A 19,288-nucleotide genomic window follows, 5' to 3' on the forward strand; every position below is an offset into this window, starting at 1 on the left:
TAAGACACTTTTTAGTGCTGTTGTAATGGTCATTAAATGAATAGTTGCAAATAGAGAACTACCTGTATAAGTTACAGCAATCATATCTTATATCTCCAGCATTCCTTCCCAGTGCTCAGAGAGGCAAACTCTCCACCATCCCAGCCTGATAATTTTTTTTACTGTGCAGCCCAGGATTTCTCAGTGGAAGGCAGTCCTTCTGGGCACAAAGATTGATCGATCCCTGTCCTTTTTTTCTCAATGTGCATAAAGTTTCGAAAAGAATTTACCAATTATAATTGTAGTCCTGAACCTAGAACTAAATTCCACTCAACGATCAAGATTAATGATGAGCAAAAATAGCCATGGCTCCACCTAATTCCATTGGGCTAAACTGCCTTTCCCCTTGGCCTGTGTTACCCCAATTCTTGCCAAAATATTCATTATATTGCAAAATATATTGTACTCATAAAACAGTGCAAAGTTCATTCTGAACATTTTAATCACTTTTGTAGATGGATATAATTCAACATAATTCCTTAAGTTCTAGCCTACAGGGTATCCTTTTTCTGGCTGCAGAGAGACTGACGGCCCTTTCATTTCTTCCTGAGGTATAAATTCATAGAGATTTGGTGTTTTATGCCAGACCATCGTTTTGTTTAAAGGCAAATGTCTACAGTATTCTGTGGACACGTATAAAAGATAACACAGTATGTTATAACCAGTATCCTCAAGCTAGGAAGAGGACCCCAACAGATCTAATTTTAACTGATTGTGTCATTCTACAAATTTCTGGGGAAAAGCCTTGCTGTCATATTTTGAAAAAAATATATATATATATTTCCATTTCTTTTTCAACCTACTTTTTAAAAGTAATTACTCATATTATTCTTGAGATTATGGAGCAGCGAACTTCCTAGGAAAATGTAACAGTAAATCATACTATTTTATTTATACAGAGTATGCTGGTTGGGTAATTCTGGGAGATGAAGTCCACACATCTTAAAGTCACCAAGGTTGAGAAACACTTATCCAGCTGTCATCTGCCATCACGCTGCAGCAGAGATAAACATGGAAAGCAGGCCAGCCTCTGAACTGCAGAGAAGGTGGTTTCATTGTATTTTCCCCACAAGGTTCACCGGGACTCATTTCAACAGGCTGGAGCCAAGAGGCAGCAGCCAGCAAGGCTACAACTAAGGACAAATGATCATTTGAGCTCCTTATTTTGTACTGTTTCCATTCCAGCACATCATGATAAGATTTAACAATTTTTGGCTGCAAGGTTACCATCAGAACAATACTGCCAAGATAAATTGCAGCCATCTCCAAGTATGTGAAAGGAACCCTTCTTTAGATATAAAGGAATGAAAGGAGATGTTGTAAGTATTAACTTTTCTTGTCCTGTCAAACATTTTCTTCTTCTTTAAACACTGAGGAATAAGACAGGGTCACTCTCAGTGGAAAGAAAGCACATCCTCTGTGCGCCCCTGATTTTTTCTGTAGGAGAAAAAGTACAAGAAAGCAGAAAAATGATTTAAAAGCTGTTAAACAGTAAGCTGCTGGTGTAGTATATGAAATGTAGTGAAAAAGCTCCATATTCCCACTGAACATTTTTTGACAGTTTAAAGCTACCATTTATTTTGGTTTCAATATAATGCCTTTTTGGTGATATCTATTTCTTCTCTGGGTAGCTTTAAAAAATTATCTTAGCTGTTTTCCCATATTAATTTTAGAATGTTAAGTTTCATCTGACATTTTTACGTGTTCTATTATATTGGTTATTTTTGTTTGGATAGTTGTTTTTGATTACTATGGGCGGGCTTCACTGGGAGTGATCAGAATTCTGTAAACGATGAACAAATCTTTCATTTCGTGTTAAGCATGGCCACACTCTTTGGACTTGTGTTACAAAACCTGGTGTGACAGCAGCATTTCCATATTCCCAAAGTTGATCACTAGCATATTAATTATAAAAATGAGTCAAGGAAGGCTTGAGTCAGATGGCTGGATTTATTAAAGAAATGGAAATAAACAAATTAAAGGATTTAATGTTTTTAATTGTTTTTTTGTTTTGTTCCCTGGATTGAACAAAAAGTTATATTTGGGAAGCATACATGGCCAATTTATTCCTAGTTCACAGGGCTTCTTCTTTGCAATATGCTTTTGCCCAATCCTCATTGCGCCAGGCATGGGCTTCGTCAATGTGGAAAAGCTGATGTTCAGTTGTGTTATCCAAAGGAGGTTCCAATTTGTGTTCTTAATACAGCTGTTTATTCTGATTGGAAACAGAATTGCCCAGAAAACAACTATTACTTCACATTGGATTACTGAATACTTTGCATGATCCAAACACAGAGAGGTCATGCTGTTTTTAGTGGAAGATCAACTTTATTTGACAAGCAAATAGCACAGCAGAGCGCCAGTTTGGGGTAGTGGTTAAAGCATCAGGTTAAAAACCAGAAGATTGTAGCCAAGAGGATAACCTTGGGCCAGTCACTCTCTCTCAGCACTGGGAAGAAGGCAATGGCAAACTTGTCCTGAAATCTTATTAAGAAAATTGCAGGGACTTGTCCAGATTCCAGTCGCCTCGTGTGAAGACTCAACTCGAAAGTAAACAAAAAAACAAAACAAAAAAACAAAGAAACAAATAAAGTCAAAAACAAAAACAGCACAATAGAACAACATTACACAACCGTCGAATGTAGTTAGGGTAATTGTCAAAGTACCGTTTTGTCAAAGGCATCTTCAGCTAGTGCTTACTCTTAAGTGCTTTCTTCCCACAATACTGTCTCAATTACTTGTTCCCATTTCTAACTGTTCCCAATTCATTCTTCAAACTGTTGCTATCTGTATATTTGATTCCCCCACTCCAGGATTTTTAAGATAACTTTTTGCAGTGATTAAAATTTCCTAATAAGTTTTAACTGCTCTACAATAGTGATATAGCGCCATTATAATTCTTATCTGTGGAAATAATTTTTAGAAACACAGTTGGAATGCAACTGTAATAGCTCATGACAAGTGCTCATGCTAAACACGTACAATTAAGCACCTATGATTTTTCCCCCAATTCCATGTACTTCTCTAACCATTAGAACAGTAAGCAGTCTTTTGTGACACCAGATTATCTCATCAATATGTTGTACGGTACAACATTCATTATTAGTTCCCAGTTTGTCTCCCTTCTGAAAACAGCTCTTCCAGATATTTGGTTGGGTTTGTAGATTGGTTTTGATGATATAATTTGTATCCAGATGTAATTCAATTAGCTTGTGGATGTTTCAATTGTGTACTTTATCTTTGTAAACTACCAAGAGTCCCTTGGAATTGTGACAAATACAGAAATTACAAATAAGAAATGAAATGGTGTCCACTAAGCTACCTATACATTTTGTACCAAATGGCCACAATTGTGGCCTCCAATGTAAATGTTTGTTTTATTTTTGTAAAATGGCCGCCCATCTTAAGCAAGTCTGGGTGGCTTACAAGATACTGCCTTTAGTATTGCAGTGTGTACTTTAGGTTATCGTTTAATCAAAAGAAAAAGCTGCTTATATGAAGGATTCAAAATACTCCAGCACCTTTCTAAATGTACTCTATTTCTGAATTTTTTTCTTATATTAAAGTGAAGAACTCTGAGGTCATTTAAGAGCTTTCCTCAAGGTCTTAGCTCTGTAAGGTCTTAGCTGGGGCAGGGTGCTGTTTAGGACTGCAGCCTACATTACTAAAGTGAGTCATGTCTTAATGTATTTCAGTTTGGAAATGATAAAGTGGGGAATGCCTCGTATACAGCAAGACAACCGCTTGTCCTGGATGAAATTAGAGAAAAAGTACAATGAGATGAAATTCTTTTTTAATTTAGTCCTACATAATAATACCACTACAGTAGCATTAAAAGGACTTCAGAAATTGTCTGTCCACCACTCTGCTCAATGTGGGACCTGCTAAATAAACCATTTCAGACAGAAGCCTGTCTAGCCTCTATTTGATGACCTCAAATGAAGTAGAATATAGCGTTTCATCGTGCAACTTATCTATCACACTAGTTGAACTACTCTCTCAATAAATCTTTTTGAATATTTAACCTAACTCTAATTCCATGTAGTTTCTGGTCCTGCCATCTGAGCAAAACAGAACAAATCTATGCCCTCCTTTCTATGAGAACTTTAGAAATATAAAGACCGCTACTATTATTTCCCCTAATTCTTTTCTTCTACATGCTAAATATATTTATTCAATAATATTTTTAAAGCTGATATGGAATTATTAAGGCATGCTTTGGGGATGTGATCATTCAGCCTGTTATGATGATATCTAACGATTGTATTATCAAGCCTATAGTTTACCATTTTATTTTATTAATGAAAAGCTATGAGATTTTTGTTAGGTCAAAGTCATGACTTTCCCCATCTATTAATCTAATAACTTTGGGGAGGGGAAAAAAAAGAGGGGTGGGAGGTTAGTTTGACATGACTTGTGACAACAAGCCCATATTGATTCTTGTTAATTGTTACATTGCTATCCATATGCTCATAAACACAGTTTAATAATCTGCTCAAGGACCTTATCCAGTGGATATTAAAATTATCCTGGTCCTCCTCCTTCCCCGTTGAAAGCAAGGACAATATTTTCTCCTCCATTCTTCTAGAATTGTGACATTTTTCCAGTTCTCAAACTGTACAACTAGCGGCTCCACAATCACCTCTGCCAATTACTTTAGTAGCCTGGGATAACATTAATCTGACCCTGAACGCTGCATTCAGAAAATTTGTATTAATGGGCAAGGCCAGGGTGCCCAAGTGCCATGCATCTTAATCCTTGCAAAAATCCCACATAGAAAGCAGAATGGTGCAAGGATAGTTAGGCAAAAATCACACATGCATACTCCAGAACCATACAAATTTGCACTAACACTTCAGTAGATTACATTCAAACCAGTTCTATGGCATATGGATAATCACTATTCCTTCATCCTGAAACTGAAATTTATATTGTACAATGCAACCATACTTCTGAAAGTCTGTAGAGATTCTCAGTCATCCAGGTCATGGTTGTCCCAGATGTCCTTTTTCAGGAGGCAACTGGACTTTCTTGTTTTTTTTTTCCCCTTTTGAAGACATTTTCTCATCCAAGAAGCTTCTTCAGCTGACAGAATAGTGGGGAATGGAAGGATTTATATTCCTTGCAGACAGCTGGTAATCTGCATCCTTTTAGAGCAGGAGTGTCAAACTCGCGTCGTCATGGCATCGTCACATGATATATCGTGACATTTCTCCCCTTCGCTAAATTGGGCGTGGGTGTGGCCAGTACATGACGCATCTGTTTGATTTGACAGCCCTGTTTTAGAGGGTCATTAAAGAGGGTCATTGGAGATGTATCTGTGTCCTCAGGGTCACAGATGGTTCCTGGTAGTCTGCAATTTTCCCTCTGGAAAGCCATTCCTACTCTCACACCATTCAAGGGTGTTCAAAGCACCTTTGGGACAACCACAACCTGGACGACTGAGAATCTCTACAGACAATTTGGGATGAACACCCTTTGAATAGTGTGGGAGTAGGAATGGAGTTCCAGAGGAAAAATTGCAGACTACAGGAACCAGGAGCACTACTCAAATGACCCTGAAGACAAAGATAAACCTCCAAGTGCTTCAATGACTTTCTGAAAAGGATGCAAATGATCAGCTGTCTGCAAGGAATATAAATCCTTCCATTCCCCACTATCCTGTTAAAGCTGAAGAATCTTCTTGGTTGAGAAGCGAAACGTCTTCAAAAGAAAAAACAAGAAAGTCCAGTTGCCTCCTGAAAAAGCACCTTTGAGACAACCGAACAGCTGATTAATAACACAATTTGGAATGTACTAGAGAACAAAAATAATTCTGAACGTCTCACATTGGCAAAGTTATGAGATAACATCAGTGGTGGGATTCAAAAAAATTGAACAACCGGTTCTCTGCCCTAATGATTTCTTCCAACAGCCAATTCACCAAACTGCTCAGAAAGTTAACAACCAGTTCTCCTGAACTGGTGCGAACTGGCTAAATCCCACCACTGGATAACATAAAGGTCTGCTGTGGTATGGCAAAAGAGGCACCCTCCTCCATCTTCATAAAGGCCCGGGTTTTCACTCGGTCATTATTTATGCCTAGCTGCTCCCTTCCAGATTTATGGGGCTTTTGCTCTTCTCCAAATCAGCATTGTGGCCAATTCAAAACCATGCAGCTGGTTCTAATTCAGAGGCAATGTAGCTGAAACCAAAATTCAGAACAACATGTTCCATGTGCTAAAAATAATTTCTTCAGAAAAGAAATTCAAGCCGAGAGTGGGAGACTTAGCCCTTGTGGTCATGATCGACTGTTTGGACGGCAATCATTACTGGAAGAGCTTCATGTTTATGGTTTTGTTTGTTTACTTCATGAGATAGGAAGAGGGTCCATTTCAAGCCAAGCTTCTAAGCATCCATTCACATCACATTAAACCAATATTGAAACGTAAAAAAGAGATAGAATTAATGCAAAAGCAAATATTGCATAGCATTATGAATTCTAATATGAAATCCATGGACAGGAATGGAATTTATCAAGGGGAAGGAAAGGACAAAAACAGAACAAGCGTGCAAATGGATGCAAAAGAGCTGCCAAACTTCCAACAAATACCCCTACTGACTGCCAATATCACTAAACAGTAAAAACAGAGAGGAAAAAGATAGTAGAAAACTCAACTATCACTGGAAATTGAAAACAATTATTTAAGAAATATTTTCTTACTCTGCTCTGAGTTGTAGAATCTCAGGTCTTCTAATCTACCTTCTAACTATAATTCAGTTTACTCGTTCAAAAGACATTGCTGTGTTTACACATGGCACTAAGTCATGACTTGATCACAATGGCTAAATCTTAAATGACAGGGCTACCTGATCATCAGTATTCAACAGCAGAAGAAAAATGAGACCTCCATGGAAGATTAATTATACAAAAGCCATGTCTGGTTGCACAGCCCTGTCTACAACTTTAAAGCAGAAACACCTCTTTTCAAGCCTCACCTTTTTGTATCATCACATTTATTTCTCTAAACTAAGTTGATGTGTTTGCTGACATACATACTTTTCTCAGAAAGGTCAAGAATAGTGATGGCTGACTGGAATCATGACAACAATAGTAGACCAAGCAGAATTTAGACTTTCTTAGTATTTTATCCCACTTGGTTGCACTGTGCTTGACTAGTTCACACAGCAATATCATCAATGAAAGATGTGATAAAGAGTTGGTTCCTCAACCTGATACCAATTTGAGGCTGAGAGAAACTGACTGGTTGAAGGTCAAGTTGGTTTTTGCCCCTAAGGGATGACTTCAATCTGGATCATCCTACTTCTAATTCGGTACTTAACCAACTACTCTCAGAACTATCACCTATGAGTTGCAAAATTCTATTAAATGGCAAGAAATCACCACTAAAGAGTAGGAAATGCAATCTTTTATATACTTTGGCTGCCATGATACTCTCGTTTTAAGCAGCTCATATATATAGTGGCTCAGCAGTGGGATCCTACCTGTTCCACTACCAATTCTGTGATCACGCGTGCACCCAATGCATGCGCAGCTTTCCACACATCAGCTGAGGCATGCAGGGCCAATCAGCTGAGAGGATAAAGAAGAGAAAATTGCAGGGTTGCTTTTCTCTTCTGTCTCCTCTCAGCTGATTGGAGGCTTTTTTCCCGCCTCTCAGCTGATCCTTGGAGGCTTTTTTAACTACTGGTTTGGCCGAACTGGGCCGAACCGGTAGAATATCACCACTGTAGTAGCTCTAACACAGCTTTAATTTTTTTTTACTAATTGGGCAATATTAAAGCAAATTACCTGATAAAAAAGGGAGGAAAGATGGTTAAGAAGAGGTGAGACAACCTGACAGAGATACATGCTCATTACTATCAACACAAGGCATATATGGACACACAGCAGTTTAGCACAGACAGAAGTAATGAGAGAATGCTTGAAGAACAGTGGACTAGTTGAAGGCCCTTTAGGGGTGTAGCAGCAATGCATCTAGGCATGGACAAAACAGAAAGTATTGAAAGAGCTGCTTTCTAGCAATGCCTGCTTTATGTCAATTTAAACTGCGTGCATTCGTAAAAAAAGAGTATTAAAAGCTGATCAAATCTGCCATTCTCTTTCACAAATGAAGTAACATGTAGTTTATAGGGTGCGTGTTGAAGGAGAGCCCACCATAGCCAGACACTAATACATTCTCTTCTCTATCACTAGACCCACATTGGCAGTTATTCAATCTGCAAACCTTGATGGGTGCCAACTTGGCTGCAAATGAAATCCCAAGAATCAATCCAATTCTCTCTGTTGATAAAAGGCAGAATCTTATGGTAAGATGTTAGCTTGACCTCATTTTGTTGCAAGGAGATTTTGCCAAATTACAAGTTTAGTTCTTTGGGGGCTAGGTCACTTACCTTGGATGAAGCAATCTTCCCTTTTAGTTGTTGCTTTTGGAATTAGACTTGTGCCTGCCCTGAAATATGTTTATTCAGCCCTGATTATCACTGAACTGAAAAGCACTTTGACCTGGACACCTAAACTGATTGCTTGCAGCCTGGCCCCTGGTGGGTTCTGACACTCACCTTCATGCAATAGCAACAATCTGCATACAACCAATAAAAACTGGGCAACTATAACAAGTATTGGCTAAGTGTACTGTGTCTTGTGTTTTTCTCCACCAGTAGAATTGCAAAATCTCAGAACAACTGATACAAAGATTTTCCAAGAAAAAGACTGTGAACTACTGCCCTGTTATGGAAGTTGAACAGCTCTTGCCCTGATTTCACATCATCTAGAATAACCCCAGTCAAAGATAGAGGGAGCACCTGGGATGGAAGATATATTGAATGGAGCAGGGCTCATTCGGTGGTACAAAACTAAACTCCTCCTAATATTTAGCTACCGTAAGACGAACATGGCTCTCCTCCTACAATGTCAATAATTAGTGCTCTTTTTAGTTTTACTAATGGAAACCTCTTCTGAATGACCTATATAAGTTGAAATTCAAATTGGAAATTCTATTACAGATATAAGTAGTGACCTTTTGTGAAATGCGAACTCATGAGAGAGACATCCACTCAGTGCTACTAGGATGTGAACTTAAGAGGCTTTAAAATTTATGTTATTATTTTACTTTACTTTCCTACACTTTTCTACTTTATTGTAACATCTTTTCTTTCTTTGTCCCTTTTTAGGGCCTTTCTAAACATGTTTTTTCTGAAATTGTGTGTAAGCTACTTTGAAGATTATCTGATCAAGATATGTGGTATCAATGCATTGAAAAATAAGGTTTAATAGACAACTCATGGTGTCTCTAAGGTGTTTTATGTAGCAGGACTAGGGAAAAAACTTGCTAGATTAAAAAAAAAAACTACTTCTAACTAGATAAATGGAATCTATTAGATAACCACAAGTGTCTATGGAGATTCTCAATCAACTAGGTCAGGGGTCCCCAACACCCAGACCGCAGCCCACTACCAGGCTTTTGGAACAGGGCTGCAGAAGTAGCAAGCGAGTGCGCATGCACACATATCCCCATTCATGCGAGTAGCAGGCAAGCGCGTGTGCACACTCCACTTGTGCAAGCAGCAGGTGTGCATGCCCAGCACTCGCGCAAATGGAGCTGCGCATATACGTGCTTGCCCATCACACATGCTGGACCATCACCACTCCCCCACCACCACCAGTCCGCAAAGCCGAAAAGATTGGGAAACTCTGATCTAGGTCGGGATTGTCCCCAAGGTGCTTCTGAAGAAGAGAACTGAAGCACCTTTTTGGATGAGAAGCAAAATGTTTTCAAAGGAACCCCCCACACACACACACAAAAGTCCAGTTACTTTTTGGAAAAAGCACTTTTGGGATAACTGCAAATGTTTCATGTATCTGGCTTAAATGCTCGTTTTAACACCTCTGCATGCTATCCTCCTGCAGATAGAAAGGTTTATATATTCCTTCAGATTCTTTGAAGAGCTTCATTAAAGGCTTGCAGCCCTAAAATTCTCCCTAGAGTTAGAATTCATCATTGAACACTGTGTATCCGTGACACCCACAACTTCAGCAGCTGTTTATAGGCACAGGATGGATACATTTTGAATAACAATATCGCAATCAAGGAACTACCAACTCAGACAAACAAGCTGCAGTAAGCAAAGAATCACCAAGACCACTTCCACCAAGCCTGACAGGGCAAGCCACTAGTATATAAAATGATAGCAAACCCCACTCTCTATTAGCACTGATGATGTTACCTTGTTTGGTAATTAAATGTCTGCAACAAAACAACCAAGTTCAGAGAGCATGAAACACCCTACAGTTATGCCTGAGCTATAAATAATTCTAGCAGTCCTCTATTCATGTATTTTAACCGTGATTAAATAAACTGCATTCTTTTCCTTTTCTCAAAACCATCTTTCATCCCCTCAGATAAGACCTAGACACCCATTTTCTTTTTATGTTCTCTTGGTTTCCCCTCACAAATCTGTTGGGAACTTCAGTAATCTCCTTTTGTAGATACAGTATGAAGAGGTGATCCATATCATTCTTTTTATTCCTAATGTCTCTTCTCCCCAAAATCATTGACAATTTTATGAAAATAGAGATGGTTCACTGTATATGCTATTGATATTAACTATACTTTGGATGGAAGATAGTTTCTTTTTTTCCTGACTTTTTAACTTTTTGTATTTTTTTATCTTTTGTAGTTTGTATTAGTTTTAGTTTTATAATGAAGTTCTTAGTAACATTGTTATAAAAAGGCTCTCATGGTGGAATTACTCTCAATATTCCATAAATATTTTGTCTATAAAACTTAGGTGGTGCAATAGTACAGATAGCAATACTTCTGCCTAACTACAATATTTGTTTCCTTAAAAAAAATCATTTTTTAAACAAATGGTTCTAACGTGGCATTACCCATAAAATGTACCAACAGTTGCTTTACTAAAGAAACCAGCATAGGCATTTCTACCCAAGTAAGTTTATATACATTTTGGAATAATTAAACAAACTTTATCATTATTTGTATACTTTTCACTGTTTATTTTGAGTGCAATATTTACATATACAGCTATAAATCTGAGACTGTTTAACACACCACATTCATTACCCACACCGGATGAGTCAGTAAGGCTTAGCGACAACATTTGGGACTCTAAAAGGGATTTTATTCTCGATTTGAAAGCATGATTGGGAACAGGGGATTCCAGTTTCCAGATCTGGACAGGCTGAAAGTATTCTCAGGAAGAGTAAATATTTGGACTTTTGAATCAGAATACATGAATTAGTAATAGATTTATTACAGAAGAAAATAACCACAATGCACTTCAAGATATACATGGACACAATAGTACTCTCAGCAGCTAGTAGGAGGACAAACATATTGCCTCGGACGCTGGAGATTATATACAGCTATCATACCTAGAAACAATAGCATTGTACTCTGTTCACTAATCTAACATTTGTTTTTTACAGAATGTCTCAGTGCAACCAAAAACAATTATATTTCCACATTGTGCTTCTTTTATGTGGGATCTCTGTAACATGGCTCAGAAGAAGAGAGTAAGAAGAAGGTGGCAGTATTTAGCTACATGTCACACAGCTGAAAAATACCACTCTTACCAAATTCTGTGCCAAGTAACTAAGGTGTGGTTAGTATGAAGGTGACAAGAAGCAGGGAAACGTAATTATTGAATCAGGTGTATCTCATGTGATCAACAAACGATTTAGAAGCTAGGAAATGTCAGAGATCAAGTTGAAGGTTCAGAATTACTACCATGCTGCAGAAATGATCCTAGACTATCTGTACTCCAGCGAATGGCAGACTGAAATTCTTAAGGCTCTTTTTTATATTTATGGCCTTAGTAAATGTAAATTCAATGTAGCTGTTGAGGTAATTCCCCTTTAGGAGAATGAGCGCATACAGGGAGACGTATAGAGAGTAGTGTTTGAATAACACACACACAGTACACAGATACACTGTACAGTAAATGTAGGTTTTTACTTCCAGAAAGTTTAAGCAAAGTTCAAGATAAGCAGTCCAAAGTCATTCATAGGTAAATCAGTCAGTTTTCAATCCAGGGATAATCCAAATATCAAACTCCAGTGTCAAAAAACAGTTCAGTATCAGACTTACATCAAATCCAGAAATATCAGTCAATTAGGAAAAATGGAGGAACGGCAATACTTTCCAACAGAAGGAAACAGAGATACTCACTCAGACACACTCTCTTCTGAGACTAAGACTAAAACAATCCAGGTTTCTGGCCCCATCTTATGGCCGTTTCAAAAACCACACCCAATTGCAGTTTTTGCAATCTCTTAAAGACATAGTACTAAAAATGTTTATCCTGGTTTATATATTTCTAACCCAAATACCTGTTAGGTGACTTATATTCCTAACAATAGCCATTCCTTACCACTTTTAGGAAAAGCATAACTAAAGCTCAGCTACAGCACAGATTATTTAACCACCACAGTTCTCTTCTTGAAAATAACTCCCTAGGAGTTCTCTGGCATCCTGTACAGTTTGGGAACCACTGTAACAACTGAATCGTTCCCATCCCACTTGAAGTAATAGGGCTTTAGTTCAAATAGTTTCTATGTAAGTAAGATGTGTTCAAGTAAGTATCAAAATGGGAGAAAGCCAGCCCTGGCTAATCTCTCTTCCAGAAATATATACATGATACCTGAATTCTTAGAAAAGGCGGTGGTCACTCATGCATTTGCCATTATCTCTGGTTGCACTATGTGCAGTACATAGGTGGTGATCAAACAGAAGACCTCAAAGTTTAATTTTGTTTCCACTGTCAATTGAAAGAGCCCTTGCTCTCCCTGAATAAGCATGCTTGCAATTGCAGGCTAGCCACATCCATAGTGTCCTGGCATCTTCAGCATGATCCTGGCTCTTTGCCCCAACAAGCTGTATTTAAAAATATTTCCACCATTAGGGTGGAAGTCTTGCAGGGGTCTTCAAACTTGGCAATGTCATATTGTGGACTTCAAATCCTAGAATTCCCCAGCCAGCATGGCTGTCTGAGAAATCGGTGGAGTTGAAGTCCTCAAGTCTTAAAATTGCCAACTTTGTAGGCCCCTGTCCTAATACGAACTTGCCAAATCCAGCTCAACCAGCTTCTATAGTAAACTCCTAAAACAATGTCCTGACTTTCAGCCTATGCCAACTTGACAGTACTTAAATACAGAATAACAGAGTTGGAAGGGACCTCAGGTAGGAGACCCTTTCAAACAAATAGCTGTCCAAACTCTTCTTAAAATCCACCAGTGATGGAGGACCCACGACTTCTGAAGGCAAGTCATTCCATAATTAATTGTTCTAACTGTCAGGAAAATTCTTTTTAGTTCTAGATTGGATCTCTTTTTGATAAGTGTCTACCTTTTACTTCTTGTCCGGCCCTCAGGTGCTTCGTTGTTGACCTCCTCTTCTCTATGACAGCACCTCAAATATTGGAAAACTTCCATCTTGTCACTCCTAGTCTGTCTCTTCATTGGACTAATAATGTCTTGGTGCTGAGAATTCTAGAATTCCCAATTAGTGCACAGCAGTACTGGCTGAGAATTCTGAACTGCAGTTCCAACAAACCTGGATGGCCTCTTGTTTGGAAAGTCTGCTCTATATTTGTATTGTCTTTTGTCTCTGTGTTAGATTAAAGGTGAGTCAGTATCAAAATAATCATAAAAAATTCTCAGGAAATGAAATAAAGTGGGAGTAAGTTTCCATGTCACGTAACTAACTAGGAAACAAGAAGATTCTAATAACTATTGTGGTTTCTAATAATTCTAAGCAAATACAAATGAATTTCTGACATGGATACCATCTGCTTTTAGAATCATTGCTGGAAGTGAATCAACTGTCACCTCCCAAAATAATTGCAAGCATGTTTTAAATAGAAGCATGTGTATTTATTTAAAATATTCATACCCTTGCAAGGCATTTTCCAGTTTTTTTCAAAAGAAATATTTTATTTCATGCAAGCCTTCTTAGGACAATAAAAATACAGCATAACATTGTTTAAAGATAGTTAAGCTACACAACTGCTAAAATACCTTTTTAATGCTAACATGACATAAAGTTAGGACAAGGATCTCTTGGCCCGTTGCCTAAGCAAGCATCACAGAATCTTCAAAACTGCCTAATCCAGGGGTCTCCAACCTTGGCAACTTTGAGCATGGAGGACTTCAACTCCCAGAATTCCCCAGCCAGAATTGAAGTCCTCCAGGCTTAAAGTTACCAAGGTTGGAGACCCCTGGTCTAATCCAAACAGAATCTGCCTTTTCAAATGAGCAAATAAAAAGTGCCTACAGGGGTCCTTAGGGAATCTTAGGGAAGGAAGTGGACTATTTTCTGTAGGGACTCATTTTCTGGGAAATAGCTTGTCTTGGAGTTAGGAGGAACCTCTTCTGTCGTGAGGTTTGTGAAGATTTATGTTTTTAGAGCCTTTTGGGAATGATTGAAGATGAAGTTATTTCCTTGGTTGAGATGTGTTGCCAAGAGTACTGATTCAATGTATTAAATTAGTTGTCATTATGTTATTTTGGCTAATGCTGACTGCGCCATGACTTTTGTTAAGAGACAACCAGATTGAAATGGCATGAAAGTTGCTACAGTGTAATAAATAGTAACGAACAAGAAGGGCCTCAAGGGTTGATTACAGACAGCTTCAGATTTGATGGCTTTCCTATTTGTGAAGTCCAGGAATACAAGCCAACTCCATAAATATGAAAGGCGAAGCTTGCTGAAACAAGAATATATTGCTACATATATTTTTTGAAGGTAGCTCCTCCCTGAAACTTCATTGTAGTAGAGATACTACCTATAATCTTAAAGGAATAATTAACAAAACTTTTGCAATACAAAATAACTTTTATAGGACACTGCAGGATGGAACACCACATTCATATTGGTGGAGAAAAGCCTTCCCTCTTTCCAAATGTCCTGAGACCTGCTGAGAACACAGGTCCCATTGTTGAAGGACCATCCCAGATGTAGTCCAAGTGATAAATTCTATCCATCGCAGAGCTTGCATTTTAAGAACACCAGACTTAGATAATACTAAAAAAGAATAAATGTTGGCATTCTATTCAGTTTTTTGGCAGCTAAGTTTTTTTCCCATTCCCATTATGTAATACATGAACTTATATAATAATGTAATACTTATATTATAGACTCCACTTTTCAGTTAATACAAAACATTTTCCTACTTCTGTTCTTCCATAAATCAGATGAGTCTCTCTGCAGAAGGTTGTTCCACCACACCTATTAATTTTAAGTAAGCAGATGAAGACCTTGGGACTGTGCAAGTTAACTTAGCTCCCTGTTTATTTTATGACAGAGCTTGTCCATGCACAGAGCTTGTCCATATTAATAAGCTATAAATTTAGCTATGCTCATGCTTGAGTGAAGGGGTATGGTTAATCAGTACAAGTTACCTTCACATGTTATATTAACTATATGGATACAACAAGAAGCCACTCAAATAAGCATGGTTTGAAAGAGGTCAAGATAGCTTCTTCATGAAATTATATCTACAACTATCGAGACCATAAAAGTATCTCTATGATTGATATCTATGATATTATGTGTGAATAATTTTACAAATATTATAGCAAGGGATGAAACCAACTTTTCCTTTTTGACTGGATCAAAAAGGTTTATGTACAATATTAGAACCGTGTAAAACAAATATTTGTCCAACCTTTCAAAAGTATTAGTAAAGCACAGCATAATACGCCAATGTACCTCTTCTTTGTTGAGAGTCATATTAACTTGCTAAAAGTATGTTGGGGGAAGACAGCAAATATCAACAGCGTACAAGGACAGAATCAATACAGCTGTATCACCACAATTCTCTGGCATCTTTTTCATGCAACCTTGCTGGGGACAGGGAAGATTGCCTTTAAGAAAAATCCCAACAAATTTATTTGCAGAGTCAAATGAAGCCCCAGACACAAGCCAATGCTATTTTCTATATATTAAATTGAAAGTAACAGCAATACAATTTTCCTGGGATTACCTGGTTTCTGTCACTTTCCCACAATCTTAGGGATTTATAACCACCACAGAGAAGGAAATTACAAGGCTATCCAGGCCTCCTGCTCCTTGGGTTATAATGAACTTAGAAGGATCTTATTGAATGTTTTAAGATGGTTAATCAACTGCCATGTGATAAATTTAGGAGGAAGCTCATCAGTACAGGTAGTCCTCGACTTATAACCATTCATTTAATGACTGTTCAAAGTTACAACAGTGCTCAAAGATTTTGACTTATGATCATTCTTCGCATTTATGACCGTTGCAGAATCTCCATGGCTACTTGATCAAACTTTGAGCACTTGGAAACTGGCATGTATTTATGACAGTTGTACCATCCTGGGGCCATACAATCATCCTTTGTCAACCTTCCCAGGAGGCTTCTGAAAAACTAAATCAATAGAGAAAGCCAGATTAGCTTGACAACTGCGGTGATCCATTTAACAACTGTGGCCAAAAAAAGGATAAAATGAGGCAAAACTCACTTAACCCTTATCTTGTTTAGCAATGTAAACTGTGGTTATAAATTAAGGACTTCCTGTAATTACATGGAAGGAAGTGTTCCAGTTGTGTGGATGAAACTCACTGTTTCAGTCATCATTTTGTTTTTTTATCTACCCACCAACCTTCTGTACTTGTTGTTCCCAAGACTGGCTGATGTCTGTTTGGTGCACTGGTAGCAGAATTCCTACAGGGAAAGTAGAAGGAGACACTGGTTCATTAGTGGCATAAAAAAGTAAAAATATAAAAGAAGCTCAATTTAAAAAAGGGGGGGGGATCGTCCATTAAGGACTATAAAAACAGGCAGATTTTTTTTTTAAAAAAAATGAAAAATAAAACAGGAAAAAAATCTACATGGTCCCATTGCAATTTTATATAACAACATTTAAAATAATTACATTTTCTCCCAGCTGGATTCCTTATACACTGGGCAGCTAGAGTGGGAAACAGAAAACATTACCCCCGGGGAAAATCTGGAAAAGACCTCCACTCGGCCGTAAAACTGACAAAAAACGATCTTAAAAAAAAAAAGCCACAGTGTATTACACTGTCCAGGGTGCTCTGTAAAGACAGTAAATAAATGTAGTTTTCCATGTACTGTTATTCATTCTCTCATGTGCAAGCTTTTTACAAGAAAAGAGACACTTAAATAACTCAAGATTATAAGATAAAACATTGTCTCTTTTGTGCCTTCAGATGTTCTGGTAGTAACTGGGGAAAGCAGTACTGACTTATTTCTCCATTTGTACCCCCCTTTCCTCAATGATAGAAAAGAAATACCTTAAAAACTCCAATTTTTAATAGCACATCATTAAAGTTAAGAATTCTCTGAAGATTGTTTCCAAGGAAAAGGGACCCTGCTGCTGAGTTAAATATAACATTCTTTACACTGGGGTGCAGCTTTATTATATTTGGAGAAGGCTCAGAATTCAATACCCATCGTTTGATTTCTTGCAGAGTTGGGAAGGATTTAGAGTTTATATAATTTTTTTTATACTGCCTATCAAAATACACCCCATAGTCCTCAAAGAAGCAGACTGACAGGATTGTATGTGCATGGGAGTAAGTTGTATTTCAAAGGATAAAGAATTATTACTGACAGTAAGATGGAATCAATTTCTGTTAACAATGCAAGTTCTGTCAATATTTCCACATATATTCAATAACTAAACATTACCCTGTTTCCCCTAAAGATATAATTTACATTGTTTCTAATTTTCATCTATTATTTAACTTTTATTTACTGCCAAGACTTCTAGGTCGGAATTCTGGGAATTGTAGCTTCAACATATTTTGAAGATGTCCAGTTGAACAAAGTAGAGATTTTCAAACATTTTCATGTCACAGAACTCATTTGTTTTAAAAAATGATTTCCCAGAATTTCTGATCAAGAGGCCATGCTATAGAGATAGAAAGTTGACTGCATTCAAGTAACAATTTTTTCCTGCCATTAGCCTCCCATAGAATCCCAAATTCTTGCAGAACCCTAGGATTAAAGCAGGTCTCCAAACTTGGCAACTTTAAGACTTGTGGACTTCAACTCCTGGAATTCTCCAGCTGGCTGGAGAATTCTGGGAGTTGAAGTCCACAAGTCTTAAAGTTGCCAAGTTTGGGGACCCCTGGATTAAAAGATTAGTTAGAAAAACCCCTGGATTGGAGACTTTTTATTCATAATTTTAATCCATGTACCCCTATACACATATCAATTCCCACTAAGTATGCAAAACCATTAAATCTATTTTTGCACAGTTCTCTGTGAGTTCTAAATCAACACATGTAATCCTCAACTTAGGACCACAACTGAGCCCAAAATTTATGTTGCTAAGTGAAACATTTGCTAAGTGAACTTTGTCCCATTTTACAATCTTTCTTCCCACAGTTGTTAAGTGAATCACCGCAGTTGTTCAGTTAGTGACACAGTTGTTAAGTGGAGCTGGCTTCCCCACTGATTTTGCTGGTCAGAAGGTTGCAAAAAAGGGGATCACATGACCTTGGGACACTGCGACCATCATAAATATGAGTCAGTTGCAAAGCTTCTGAATTTTGATTCTGTGACCACAGGGATGCTAGAAGAGTCGTAAGTGTGAGAAACAGTCATAAGCCCCTTTTTTCAGTGCCATTGTAACTTTGAGCGGTCACTAAATGAACTGCTGTAATTCGAGGACTACCTGTAATCTTCTAAATTGGCAATTAAATAGAAAAAAAAATTAAAGATTTTTCAAAGCCATAAAAAACATTCCTGCTTGAATTTCAGGCATTTAGCAAAGTCCTTTTCCATTCTTTCTTCTCAATTTCCCATCCACTGCAAACTCACTGCAACCAAGTAACAAAGTATACTGTCTTTATAGTATTGGATCCCCCGCCCCATATTACTTTGTACTTGTATGAAGTCCGCAGTCTTTCAAGTCTGCTTGAATCACGTGATTTTGCACTGTTCCATAGTGATTAAATTTATTATTAGGATATTAATAGCAATAGCATTTAAGACTGCTTTATAGTGCTTTACAGCCCTCTCTAAGCGGTTTACAGAGTCAGCATATTGCCCCCAACAATCTGGGTCCTCATTTTACCCACCTCGGAAGGATGGGAGGCTGAGTCAACCTTGAGGCTGGTGGGATTTGAACTGCCAAACTGTAGGCAGCTGGCTGCAGAAATAGTTTGCAACACTGCACTCTAACCACTGCGCCACAGCGTTAATTAATTTTAAATTAATGCTACTGTCCCAG

General features: G+C 37.8%; 1 protein-coding gene and 1 long non-coding RNA gene across 15 annotated transcripts in view; one reads left to right on the plus strand and one right to left on the minus strand.

Moving 5' to 3' along the window:
- SLC29A1 (solute carrier family 29 member 1 (Augustine blood group)) overlaps positions 1–19,288 on the minus strand; it is an 85,446-nt gene that overhangs the window by 37,695 nt on the left and 28,463 nt on the right. For 6 of the 14 annotated variants that reach the window (XM_087965685.1, XM_087965690.1, XM_087965701.1 and 3 more), the window contains one exon: positions 16,688–16,749. The exons of 2 other annotated variants lie outside the window; for them this stretch is intronic. The gene's annotated coding sequence lies outside the window, so the exon portion shown is untranslated. Of the gene's footprint in view, positions 1–1,370; positions 1,390–16,647; positions 16,750–19,288 lie in introns of those variants that run through there. 6 more of the 14 variants (XM_026681217.2, XM_087965735.1, XM_087965755.1 and 3 more) reach the window with 3 other exon arrangements.
- On the plus strand, positions 1,102–13,185 carry LOC148132823 (uncharacterized). The gene is made up of 3 exons (XR_015749574.1): positions 1,102–1,358; positions 8,237–8,349; positions 9,214–13,185. It is a non-coding gene; the product is annotated as an uncharacterized LOC148132823 (long non-coding RNA).

This window comes from Notechis scutatus, chromosome 1, assembly GCF_049901735.1.
Source record: "Notechis scutatus isolate UNSWTSFEM ecotype Mainland chromosome 1, rNotScu1.2, whole genome shotgun sequence".
Lineage (NCBI taxonomy): Eukaryota > Metazoa > Chordata > Lepidosauria > Squamata > Elapidae > Notechis > Notechis scutatus.